Here is a 14225-nt window from a genome sequence, read left to right on the forward strand (position 1 = left end):
ACCCACTTTGTGCTCTTTCGGAGGAGAGGAATGGTTTGCAAAAGCAGGGCTTTGAGGCATTGCAAAGACAGTAGAATCAGTTTGTTTAAACCCTGGCATGATCCTTTGGACCTTCCTCTTTGTTTTTACCATCTCTACTTTCCCAGGTGACTCTGATGTTTTGTGACAGCTCTAGCCACCTTCATGGTGTTACCCTTCAGGGATTGTGAGCACTGGACTTTTCTTTCTGCCCCTGTCCCGCAAATCAAGATATGTACTAATTGGGGACCCAACTACAATTCAGATGATTGGCTAGAGATAAATGTATTCATTTAAATAAATCAGCCAGTGATGACATATATGGTATATTCTGTTTTTCATATGATCCAGCATCGGCCTCCAGACAGACACATTGCATATAGCCATAGATATCTGGTCAATATTGAATAGAGGAAGAAATACCTTTGAAAATAAAGTTGTTTCTAAATATAAAAGATGTATTTGGTAGTGCAAACACAGGAGTGCAATAAAAACAAAAACACTATCAAGGGAGATTTACAAACTTGAAGAAAAGCATACAATTGACAATTGTCTTTACTCTGTCAGTCTAAAGGAGGACACTCCTGACACTCCAGGGTTTACCATGAAGCCCATATTTAATTGGCACAGCATTAATTTATAATTCTTGATTAATGTTCTTCCTGGGAGTGCAAGGCAGTCAGTAGACCCTCTATTAAATATAAACTCAGGTTACTTTACAAAGAAGTCTGTAGTGGCCAATTAATTAATCCTCGACATTTTGCTTAAAATCATTATATTTGAATTTTGAACTGTCTGAATATATTTTGCATTTATTTTGAGAAGATAAAACTCTGTGTGTGTGTGTGTGCTTATGTGTGTGTCCTGCTTGACCAATCAAAAAGAATTTGTGTATGTTGTGAGAGGATTTTTATAATCTAATGAAACTGATTTGACATTTTTTTCATGCAGTGTATTTACATAAGACTCAGATATGGGGATTTATTATAAACTATTTTATTCAAATATCATGCATTTTTTTAGAAACTTTGAAATTTAAAACACCCTTCAAAAATGAAACATAGCCTACTGGAATTGGCATGGTTAGAAGATCCTTCAGCAATTCTGAAACTTTAAAACTGAAGGCTTTACATGGAAGTTTAGGAAGCCACCACGACAATGCAGTGGATCCGACCAGCTGAGCACATTGCATTTGATCCTCGTGAAAGATACTTGACTGAAACATATTTGACAAATTAGCTATGCTAGTGGAATGATTGGTGTATTACTCAGTGTTTTCTAGAGAAACAGGACCAATATTATATATATGTATATATAGATAGATATACAGAAAAAAAGTTTATTATGAGGGCTTGGCTCATGCAATTATGGAAGCTGAGAAATCCCTCAGAAATCTGCCATCTGCAAGATGGGGCCTCAGTGGTGATGTAGTTCCCATCTGCACCTGAGGCCTAAGACCAGACGAGTCCATGGTGAAAGCCCCAGTTCCAGAAAGGCCAGAGAACCAGCAACACTGATGCCTGAGGGCAGGAAAGGTGACCATCCAGCTCAAGCAGACAGCAATTTACGTTTTCTCTGCCTTTTAGTTCTAATTTGGGCCCTCAATGGATTGTATGATGTCTACCAACATTGATGAATGCTCAGTCTACTGATTCAAATGTTAATCTCATCCAGAAACACCCTCACAGACACATTCAGAAAGACTGTTCACCAGCTATCTGGGCAGCCCTTAGTCTAGTCAAATTGACACATAAAATTTACCATCACACATAGACTATGTATAGAAAATGATACTACCAAATCATTGCCACATTACAGGGATCTAAAAAGTCCATTAGAGGGATCTAAAAAGTACATAGAGCCTTGGCCAGGTGGCTTAGTTGGTTAGAGCATCGTTTCAGACAAGAGGCTGCTGACTCGATCCCTGGTCTGAGCATGTATGAAAGGAAATCCATCCATGTTTCTCTGTCATGTTTATGTTTTTTTATTCTCTCTCTCTCTCTCTCTCTCTTTCCCTTCCTTTCTCTCTAAAAAACAATCAAACAAACAAAATCCATGAACACATTTTGGGGCGAGGATTAAAAACTAAAAATAGCCCTGGCTTGTGTGGCTCAGGGGATTTGTAACCAGAAAAGACACCGGGTCTGGGCTGCCTGTCCTACCACCCAATAAGCAATGACAGTGATTGAATCTTTAGGGGCACTTTATTCAGATGGCTGGTGATCTGAGAAGATGGTGGGTTCATACCCTAACAGACCATCTTGCCTTCTCTTTCTAGGCCAGACTTTTTCTAACAGGGAATAAACCAGGTGCAGTGAGGGCTTTGAGATTCAGGGAGTACTAGGTGAGTGAAGTTGCAACATTCCTGTCCCAGGCAGTTAGCTGTTCCCAGGGGCAGGTGGTCACCTGTATCTCCCTGGAACACAAAGGTCCAGATGCCTCCAGTTGTCCCCAGGCAATAACCTTTAGCAGTATCCCAGGAGGTCAGCTGTTCTCCCAGGAGCCAGGACAGGCCTTATCTGAGTTTCTGAAACAAAAGCTTAAACATACACAATACTTGCAAGACTAGTAACTTTTTACCTTAAGTTAAAATTTTCCATGTCTTGAGTCCCTTATGATTCCCCACCGTTAGTATTAAACTATCTCATTTCTATGAGATCAGAATTTAGCATTGGACTGTCTGGCGGGGGGAGGGCTTTAGGAATACACCTAATTGCAGACCTGCATAAGGAGGCACATTGTATGCAGAACAGCTATGATATTGAAGAAAAGGGCAAGGATAAAAACAACAAATGTCTCTCGAAGACCAGGTATACTAGGCAGCCAGGAGGTTAGTTTAGACAAGTCAATACCAAAGAATCCCTCTCTGTGTTTTATATTGGACACTACATCATTTACTTGCTTTACTTTATGTTCTGAGCTGTGAACTATTAGTTAAGTTAAAACAGCCGAGTCCTTTACATTCTTCACATCCATGATTATGCCTTAGAAGAAGGTAGTCTATAGTGGCACGATTTTCCAGTACTGCTCTGACTTGTCTTAGTTTTTGGCTAATGGCACTGATAGCTTGCAAGGTGGCATTCAAAGCTTTCACCACAGTGCAGGCTAATCTGCTTATTTCTACATTCAAATAAATTACCATGGTTTACATTACAAATATAGTTAAAGATGCATATTCAGCAGGGCTAAAAAGGTGTAAGTCACTGATACAGTCAGGTGTAATAGAGAGATCCCATCGAACCCAGGTCAAGTGGGGCTTCTGAGGCATAAACACTGTCAGTCTTCCCAGAGAGCATGGTTCCCCAGAGCTGTTTGCTGGAGCATAGCAATAGACAGTCATTCCCCATATCAGAAACAATCCTGTGGACAATTTAACATGAGCATAAGCATAAGATACGTCAGTGGTGGTGGTGCAATTCATCTTCACACCTGCTGAGGACACAAGACAGTTTTAGTACAGTTGACAAAAGTTGTACACTCTCTAGCTGGGGTACATTAGTGACCTTTAAGGAAAACATTTCCCTGTCCTTTATGGTTACCACTGGTCCCCAATTATAAATATCAGAGTAGGTCATTTTCTTTTCAATATCATCAAACACTGTATAATTTCTAAGGCTTTCCAAAGGAGTACAGACACCTATAAGACATGAAGTGAAAGTTTTGTCCAACATAAGATCCTCCTGCAAAGCAAAAGTCAGAAATATTCAGAATAATTTTTGCTAAATATGCCCAAATATTTTTATCTTGTTTGAAAGGAATAAGTTGTCTATAATAAGTGGGCTAAACAAGAGGTAAAGAAAAGAACATAAGTCATTGTTTTCCAAAGATGACTTTCAGATCTTCCTCCAGTGCTTTCTTTATTCTGGTGTGATAAGTCCAAGGTTTTATTTCCGCCAGTTTCACCATGGTGGAGGTGGTGAGGAGTATGTCCCAAGGTCCAGTCCACTCTCCTCCTAGTTGGCTTTCTGGAGATGCTGTCATCCAAATCTTGAGTAGCACCTTGTCTGCAGGCTCAAAGGAATACAGCAAACGTGTGGGGAAAGTCTCTAATACAGGCAAGGTCATTCATCACAGCTAAGGTCTGACTTAAATGTTGTACATTTTCTTTACCTTCAATTTTTTATCTGTATACATATCTCCCACCCCAATTGTGACCTGAAATGGCCACCTGTACACAATTTCCCAGGGACTCAACTGAATCCCACTTTGAGGAGCCACCCTTATCCTGAGCAGAGCAATAGACAAAGCTTGATCCCGATGAAGATGAGTTTCTTGACACAGCTTTGCTATATTTTTCTTCAAGGTGTGATTCATCTTCTCTACTTCCCAGAAGCCTGAGGTCTCCATGCCATGTGGAGTCTCCACTTGATTTTTAAAATTTACTCGTCTCCTGTGTAATTTCTGAAACAAAAGCAAATCCGTTCATTATCAATCTGGATGCTGCCACAGAGGCCAAAGTGAGGGATTATTTCCTTCAGTAAAGCTTTCACTGTCTCTAAGGATTTCTCCATTTTAGTAGGATAAGCTTCTATCCATCCTGGAAAAATGTGTCAACAAAGACTAACAAATATTTCCACTCTCAGACCCTTGGCATCTGAGTAAAGTCTATTTGCCACTTCTCAAGTGGACACTGTCCTTGGTATTGCTTTCTTTCTCTCTTTTGATGGGGATCTGTCTTGGGGTTGTTCTTCTGGCACACAACACATTTAGCAATTACTTTTCTTATGGCTCTAGAAATTCCAGGACCTGTGAGCCACAGTTTGACATAGGTACTTAATGAGTCTCTTCCACAGTGTGTGGCCTCATGCAAATGCTTTATGACTAGCTTTACTAACTGTTCAGGAAAACAGTATAGCTCCTTTCTTATTCTTTTTCCATCCACTATCAGGACCTTCTTCATCAAAACCCCAACCCTTAGCTTTCTCTAAGTCTGCAATCGAATATTCAGGGTCAAATTGTGACAAGTCCAGAACAGGTACCAAAGGCATTATAAACATTCCTTTAGCAGCCTCTTTTGCTGCCCGTTCAGCCAGATTGCTTCCTCTAGCCACTTTAGTGTCCTCTTTCTGATGCCCCGGGGCAGTGCATAACTGCCACCTATGAAGGTACCTGAACAGCCTCTAATAATTTTAAAATTTCTGCTGCATGCTTAATCTCATTTTTACTTGGAGGTTAACAGTTCTTTGTCTTCCCAAATGAAACCATGTGCATGCAAAATCGGGAAAGCTTACCTTGAGTCAATACATACATTCACTCTTTTTTCACACAACAATTCCAGTACCCTCGTCAATGCAATCAGTTTGGCTTTCTGAGCAGAGGCTCCTGGCAGCAAGGCCTTGGCCTCCACTACTCCTTCAAGAGTCACAACTGCACACCCAGTCTTTCTGCTTCCTTTGTCCATATAACTGCTTCCATCTGTACAGAGTCCAGTCTGCTTCTTCTAAAGGATGATCCTATAAATCAAGTCTGCTAGAATACACTTCATCAGTTATTTCTGCACAGTCATGTATTAGCGCAGCCAAGTCAGGCTCCAGGAGGAGAGACGCAGGATTTAACTTACTTATGGCTTTGAGGGGGTCCTTGGGATTGTCAAGAAGGGCTTGGTACCTGCTCATTCTCCCAGCAGTGAGCCACATATTTCCCTTTTGCTCCAGCAAGCTCAACACTTGATGAGGTGCACAAAAGGTGATAGGCTATCCCAGGGAAAACTTTTCAGATTCCTGCAAGAACTCGCAGGTGGCTGCCACTCTCAAGCAGGTTGGCCACCCCTGGACAGTGTGGTCTAATTTCCTTGACAGTTATGTGATGGGCTGCAAATGTTACTAAGCATTTGGGTGAGGAATCCTAGGGCAATGCCCTGTCTCTCACACACGTATTCTTGAAAGGGCTTCAGTAGGTATGGAAGCCCCAAGGCCTGTGCAGAAGCCAGGTGCACCTTCAGGGACTCAAAAGCCTGAGTGCACTCCTTTCTCCACTTTAAAGGGTTATATTCTGGTCCCTTTAGAGCCTCATACAGTGGTTTAGCAATGAGCCCAAAGTTTGGAGTTCAAATGCAGTAGTCACTTGCCATCCCCAGGAATCTCCTTAACTGTTTTCTGATGTTGGGAGGGGTCCTCTGTGGACTTTCGTTGCACCGCCTGCACCATACTCAGGCCTTTCTGCTCAGGGACAACGGCTTTCCTGTTCTCTCAAGGAGGTATCTCTTATAATGCTCTAAGAGAGAAAGGCCATCCCCATTAGGGTCCCAGTTGGACTCGGTCAGAGTTATTGCCCTGGGAAGGCCCAGAGCCCCATCTGGATTTTCTTGGTGTAACCCCTGAGCCTCTTCATTTCCCTTATCCAACACCAGCCTCTACTCATCCCCCTTATTGAAGCAAAGAATTCAATAAGGGTTGTATGTCTGCCCAACTGAGATAATGAGTGACAAAAACTGACGCAACCAAATCAGTCATTTTAGCAGGATCATCTCTATAACAAGGGTTTGAACTTTTCCAGCCTGACAGATATGGTGTAGAAAACAGAGTATGTCCCTAATAATATCCAGCAGACTGGCTCTCTGGCCCTACTCCCACTGAAAGTCTTCGAAAAGGATATTGCCCTGCCCCAGTAGGGGTTTTTCCTCCATCAAATTTGGTTCCCTGACCAATTCAAGGAAGCAATGCAGTTCAGGCACATTTTCCCCATTTTACTCATCAGAGTGGATCCCCTGGGGCTGCAGGAACTCTCAGGAGCTTGCAGCTGGCCATAATATCTACATCTTCTTAGCCCCTCTCTTCTGAGCTTCTTTCACATGCAAATTTTCTTTTCTCTGAGCCATTAACTTATTTTCTTTCTTTTTGTGTGTGTGTAACTCTGCATCTTTATCATGTAAACTCAAAAAAAAACCACTTTTCCCACTTCCCTGATTTTTGACAAAACAACTCTAGTTACAGTATAATACAGTACTTTAAAGACCCATTCAGTGACCAGCGCTCTCCTGAGTCTGAATTATACAAGACACAAACAGAACAGCACCACAATAAAATAACATATGTTGTAGATATTCCCTCATAAGTCGACGAATTAGACGAAACTGGCCCCAAAGGGCCCTTTCACAGAACGGAGGCTATTTTCCCCATTCTACCACACGGAGCTCCAAACAGAGGGTACCCGAAACAGATCAGATGTCCTTTTACGGACACAGACAGAGCTCTATAACCCAGAAAGGTACATTTACCAGATGACATAAGTCGTAACCTTGGATTTGAACCTGAACCAGAAAGCTCACGATTCAGTCAAATGTGATAAACAATGAGAAGTGCTGGGGGCTTGGGGGAGAATTCACAAGAGAAATCACTAGGCAGCTGCTTGGGATTCTCTGAATCCAAACCCCTGGGGTCTCTCAGCTCAAGCAGCCAGTGGGACTCCCCGACAAATACCCAGACTTATCAAAGAATCCCAAAGTCTATCCCAGCAGGGAGTTGCCAAAATATGTAACCAGAAAAGACATGGGCATTCGGGCTACCTGTCACTACCAAACCCAATAAGCAATGACAGTGATTGAATCATCATAGGCACTTTATTCAGATGGCTGGTGATCTGAGAAGATGGCGGGTTCATACCCTAACAGACCACCTTGCCTTCTCTTTCCAGGCCAGACTTTTCCTAACAGGGAATAAACCAGGTGCAGTGAGGGTTTTGAAATTCAGGGAGGATTAGGTGAGCGATGCTGCAACATTCCTGTTCCAGGAAGTTAGCTGTTCCCAGGGGCACGTGGTCACCTATATCTCCCTGGAACACAAAGGTCCAGGTGCCTCCAGGTGTCCCCAGGCAGTAACCTTTAGCAGTATCCCAGGAGGTCAGCTGTTCTCCCAGGAGCCAGGACAGACCTTATCTTTAATTTCTGAAACAAAAGCTTTAACATACACATTCCTTATTAGACTAGTAACTTTTTACCTTAAGCTAAAAATTTCCAAGCCTTGAGTCCCCCATCAAGGTGGCATATCCTTATGGAGCCCCCCAGAAGTAATACATTTTTACATTTTATCCTGTTAATGTGCATTATGTCAGTTTGATTATTAGAACAGCTAAAAGGACTTAGAAAGGAGAAGGGAAATTATTTTTCCTCCCCCACAGATCAGACAAATCTACCTCAAACTTGGGTTCTATCTCTTACTTATTTTATTATAAGCAAATTGTTTTTCTTTTGAGCCTTCATTTCCCTCTCTGTTAAATGAGGAGGAAAGCAAATCATTGGCATAGGTATCCTGAAGAAAGGTTGAGTATCTTACAAGAGGGTTTTTTTAAATGATTCTGCTATTTGGCTCTGACCCACGATAGGCACACCATTACAGAGAAGAAATATTGAGCCATTTTATGGTTACTCTGTTTCTGCAGAACAGGGATGTCCTTGCCTTATAGGCAGAAACAATGATTTGCTTTCTGTAGGCTACCAAATAATTCTTTGAATTCTGTGCTGTGGAATAGTTTTAAGTCAAGCTGCTACTGAAGAAGACATTTTGACAAGTTCATCTAATTGGAACCTCTTGTACTGTGAGAAGCAATTAAAGTTGCTCCATTGTTTTTGATGTCTCGTTTCCATACAGAAGGATTTATGGTACTCCTGTCTTTGAAGGCCAGTGCTTGGTGCTTGCTCTTCACAACAGCTCAGTAGTGGTTTACATAATTAAGACTCAGTGAATTAGCTGTAGCTGAGTAACACAATATACATGGTCTATAAGAACATAGTCGCCATGTAAATTTGTTTATAAAATATCTGCACATCCAATTTCTGCCATTGGCTCAACTTTCATTCTTTTTTAAAAGAAATTGTGCTTTAGGCCTAAGGGGTCACACTGGGGAGAGATGATTCGATCTTTGTGACTACAGCTGATTGGACCAAGAGTGCACACCTGGCAACCCCTCTGGGGAGTTGGGGATAAGGACATTTTTAGCTGTATGTGCAGAGAGCAGACCCACAATAATGCATGAAGACTAGACGTGGCACTACAGAAGTTTAAAGCTCTACACAAATCAAAGTTCTGGGGTAGCAAATCCTAAGTATTTTCAGAAGAAGTCAGTGTTCAGAAAGTGTAACTGGAAAAGACACTGGCGTTCAGGCTGCCTGGCACTACCAGACCCAATAAGCAATGACAGTGACTGAATCCTTATAGGCACTTTATTCAGATGGCCGGTGATCTGAGAAGATGGTGGGTTCATACCCTAACAGACCATCTTGCCTTCTCTTTCCAGGCCAGACTTTTCCTAACAGGGAATAAACCAGGTGCAGTGAGGGTTTTGAAATTCAGGGAGGATTAGGTGAGCGATGCTGCAGCATTCCTGTTCCAGGAAGTTAGCTGTTCCCAGGGGCACGTGGTCACCTGTATCTCCCTGGAACACAAAGGTCCAGGTGCCTCCAGTTGTCCCCAGGCAGTAACCTTTAGCAGTATCCCAGGAGGTCAGCTGTTTTCCCAGGAGCCAGGACAGAGCTTATCTGTAGTTTCTGAAAGGAAAGCTTAAATGTCCACATTCCTTGCTAGACTAGTAACTTTTTACCTTAATCTAAAATTTTCCAAGTCTTGAGTCCCCTATCAGCAAGACCACTCAATGGGGAATGGCAAATGGTGTTGGGAAAACTGCATATCCACATGCAAAGGAATGAAGATAGACCCTAATCTTACACCATATACAAAAAGTAACTCAAACTACATTAACAACCTAAAGACATAAACTGCCAAATTGTTAAAGTTGTAGAAGAAAACAGGAAAAAAGCTTCATGACATTGGGCTTGGCCAAGACTCCTTGGAATGACACCAAAAGGATAGGCAACAAAAGTGAAAATAGACAAATGAGACTATATCCAACTTAGAAACTTCTGTGTATCACAGGAAAGGATCAACAAAATGAAAAGGCACCCTATGGAATGGGAGAGAATATTTGTAAATTATATATCTATTGATAAGGGATTAATAACCAGAGTTTATAAGTAATTGACAACTCCACAACAAAAAATCAAATAACTCAATCAAAAAATAAACAAATGACTTTAATAGATATTTCTCCAAATATTCTATACAAATGGTCAAAGAGCATATGAAAAGATATGTAACATAACTAATTATATGAGAATTGCGAATGAAACTGTTACGGAACATGAACAAGGGGGGGCCTGGGACGATATACTATTACTGAAAGAAGCCCCCAGGTCTGTTATGTCCGCCGCCTGAGGAAAGACGTCTCTCAATGCCAGAGGTTCGTGAAAAGGAAAGGAAATGTTTATTTAATGCTATACAAACTTAAAGTAGTGACCTAATGTCTTTATCAGAAATCCTAAAGTCCCTAAAAAACCCCCACAAACAGACACAGTCCTTCCTTCCTTCCCCCTTTGCCCAGTCCAGAGTACCGTATCTCAGAAAAGGAAATGGAAGTCCATGGCTCAGGCAGTCCTCTGGTTATTCCCAGTTTGTACTCCATCTCGACTGGGAGACCTCCCTGGGTTCCCGGCACCCTCAGCTGAGTCACCAGGAACTCTGCTAAAACCAGGTGGTGGTTCCCCTTTCTAAAGCTGCAGGGGTCCCCACTCTGGCAAAGGCATGTGGTCCTCTCTCCCAGGGCCACAGGAGTCTCCACTCAGCCAAAACCTTGTGCTTATCCCTCTGCGCAATGGCTGCAAGGCGGGGAGGGGGGGTCGCCACTCTGCCAAAGCCGAGTGGTCGTTCTCTGCTAAAGCCGCATGGTGATTCTCTCTCGCAGGGCTGTGGGAGTCCTCACTCTGCTAAAGCTGCGTAGTTCTTTCTCCCCAGTAGCTGTGATCCTCTCTGCACTGCCACAGCTGCTTGGTTCTCCCTCTCAGGCCTGCAAGAGTCTCCACTCTGTCAAAGCCACGTGGTTCTCCCTCAATGGCTGCCGTGTCTGGGTTTAAATCCCCGTGCCAATCTTCCTCTGCAGCCCCATTTCTGACTCCTCCTACACTCGGCCACATTTGCCCTCAATCTGCGTCTTTTCCACCTTTTCTGGTCGCCATCGTGGGTCTGGGCAGGTGTGACCCCATGTCATGGAGCCAATCTTCCCCGAGCTCCCACGCAGGGGCTGTAACTCGGGGCACCTGCCCCCCATCCCCATCTTGGGGGGGAAGTCCCTTTCCATCCCCCTGGTCTAGAGCATGGCCATAGCTATTCAGCATATCTAAGTGACCAGCCAAAGGCTGTAGGTATGCTAAATGACCACGCCATGGATTAGCTGCAAAGCTGCCCTGCATGTTCTTGCTCTGTGTGCCCCTTCCCCCAACTCACACCTGTGGGGGAAGGGGTGGAGACATCTTAAAATCTCCTGGACACCTTGAGTTCTGGACCTCATTTCAAATGCCCATTTGGGGTCCCCCTTCTTGGCTGCACCCTGTAACAAAACTACAACGAAGTATTGAAACTGACCCTGGCTTATCAGGTCCACGGCGTTATGGATGAGACTGGCTGAGATGAGACAAAGTCACATGGACTACTGAGTCCTGTGGAGGAAAAGGGATGGCACCGTCACTCTCTCAAGGGGAGAACACCCTGTCCCTTGACTTGACAAACTTTTATTGCTTTTCTGGGCACATTACATGATGGTCCTCATTTACTATGCACAGGTTCAATTTAGGTGGTTACCTTTTACAGAAAACAAAGGAAATAATGTTGCTAATTATTTGAAAGAGAAGGATATTGCAGACCAAGGGGAAAAGTGGTTGAACCACTGGGTTCAACCCTTTATACTGGGGAGGTTTAGCACAAACTTTAGGAAGTTACAATAAGCACTTGCTGCCTCAATTCAGGGTGAAGGAGTTTTAGCAAAAAGCAGCTCTCAAGCAGCCTAGGTGCAATGCAGGCCTGATTCCCCACAGGAGAACCTATCTGTGGGTGTGGGTCCTGTGCATCAGACCTTGCTTTCACTGGCCTTTCTGAGTGGGAGCTAGGCCCACACTATGCAGAACGGTCTCCTATAAGATACCACTTAACATCCAATAAGATGGCCTCTATTAATAGACAATAATAGGTATTGGCAGGATGTAGAGAAATAAGAACCCTGTGTATATTTCCTGGGAATGTAAAATGGTATAGCCATTATGGAAAAAATTAAGAAGTGTCCTCAAAAAATTAAAACTAGAATACCATATGATCCAGCAATTCCACCTCTCCTATATATTTAAACAAATTTGAAGCAGATATTTGCATACTGAGATTCACTGCAGTATTATTCAAAATCGCCAGGACATGGCAGCCAATCGTGCATCAAGGGATGAATGGATAAAGATTATGTGGTATAGAACAGAATATTATGCAGCTTTTAGTAAAGATGAAGATCCTGTTACTTGCTTTCATGAGGATGTTATGATAACTGAAATAAGGCAGTCACAAAAGGACATATACTTATATGAAGTGTCTAAAGTAGTCAGTCATAGAACTAGAAAATAGAATGGTGGTTGCCAAGGGCTGGTGGGGGTGAGGGGAAGAGAAGAAGAATTGGTGTTTAATGAGCAAAGAGTTTCAGTTTTATAAGATGAAAAATTCTAGAGATCTGTTGCATAACAATGTTAATAATACTCAACACTACTGAATGGTACCCTTGAAAATGGTGAACATGAGTGTTATGAATTTGTGAAGTTAACACTTATGTGTACAGCACAGGATGCCTAATGGTGAGCCATAGTTCTGAAACAGACAACATGGGCAGATCAAGGCAGAGGGGGGAAGAGAGAGAGAGAGAGCACACACCTGGTGAGCATGCCTTTGATAGAGTTCAGGGATAGTGTGCTTTGAGGTTTCTAGATTGTGGCTGAACTGGGCAAGTCAAACAAAAAGAGTGGGCTTTGCTAAGCTCCACAGGGGATTTAGCCAAAGGGATCATAACAGGAAGGCCCTGGGAGGCAGGAGAGACTGTTGAGCACAAGGAATTTAGGGGAAGTTAGATTAGAGATTTATACTTAACTTTTGCCCCTGCTCGAGCATAAAGAGCTAGTGTCAGTTTAGGGTCCCTGCAGGCTGTACGGCCAAACGAAGATGATGCTGAAGCAGCAATACCATAGAGGACGTTAGCCAAGCTCTCAACAATAGTAAATACAATGTTATGTGTTTTCTACCACAGTAAAAATAAAGCTTTGAACTTTTAATTAGCCATAACAGGTCTCTCTAAGGTTAAAAATATCAAACTTAACTCTAAAATTAATTTCTAAATATAGTAATAGTTTGAAAACTATTTCCTTCCAAGTTTAATTACAGAAAAGTATCTAAATCACACTTTAAACTATGTTATTACATAAATAACTTTTAAAATAAGTATCCATCTGCCAAAGTATTATCACTTCAAAGCTAATTTAGGAAATACTATTTTTCTAACTAACAAAAATTTTAATGCTAAACAGTAGATCCATTTTAAAGTATATATAATGCTCAATAAGTAAATGAGAACATTTTGTTATTCATCATTTTATGAGGTAGCCAAAAATATACAAGTTCATTCTTAAAACATCTCCCTAATGATAATTATATAGTTCCAAAAATGCATAAAGATCTTGAGCAAACAACATGCAAAATAAAATGTACCCAAAAATCCATATGCAAAAACAGTTTATCTTGTCATCTATGGTATCCTGCCCCCATTTTATTTTGTGATGACTCTTACGTAGGAAGGTCAACAAGTACAACACTCTTTGAATTTCTATGAATACTTTATATTAATATTTTTCAATATTTGGCTAGTATCTGGCTGACCAATGGCATATTCCTTCCATTTGATGGGTGAGATTTTATTGTTAATTTATGATTATAAATGTTTGACCAATTTTTTAAAAGTCAGGTATGATAATAATGACTGTATAGGATGACTCCGGAAAGTGTCTCTTCATCTTCACATGGAGTCTTTCAGGTTCAATGACAGAGAACATGCCTTTATAAGGTGTCCAACATTTTATCTTGCTTTTACTTAAAGAATAGCTTAACCAATATAACACACTGTCTTACCATTCTCTGTAAAAGAATGTCTGCCTATTGAGAAAAAAATGTTTCCATTTCTCACAATCTTTTGTAAAATTACAATACCATGTATATTTAATCTTGTGAAATCTAAGTAGATTTTAAAATAAGTAGATATGAAAGATACTGAAATTTAGAAAATTAAAAATTTGAAGTAATCAGAAAAGATTAGTATACTATTTAAAAATATGAAGAATCCAATTAATAAATGGGCAAAGGACC

This window comes from Phyllostomus hastatus, unplaced genomic scaffold, assembly GCF_019186645.2.
Source record: "Phyllostomus hastatus isolate PE091 unplaced genomic scaffold, TTU_PhHast_1.1 phas_scaffold_200, whole genome shotgun sequence".
Classification (NCBI taxonomy): domain Eukaryota; kingdom Metazoa; phylum Chordata; class Mammalia; order Chiroptera; family Phyllostomidae; genus Phyllostomus; species Phyllostomus hastatus.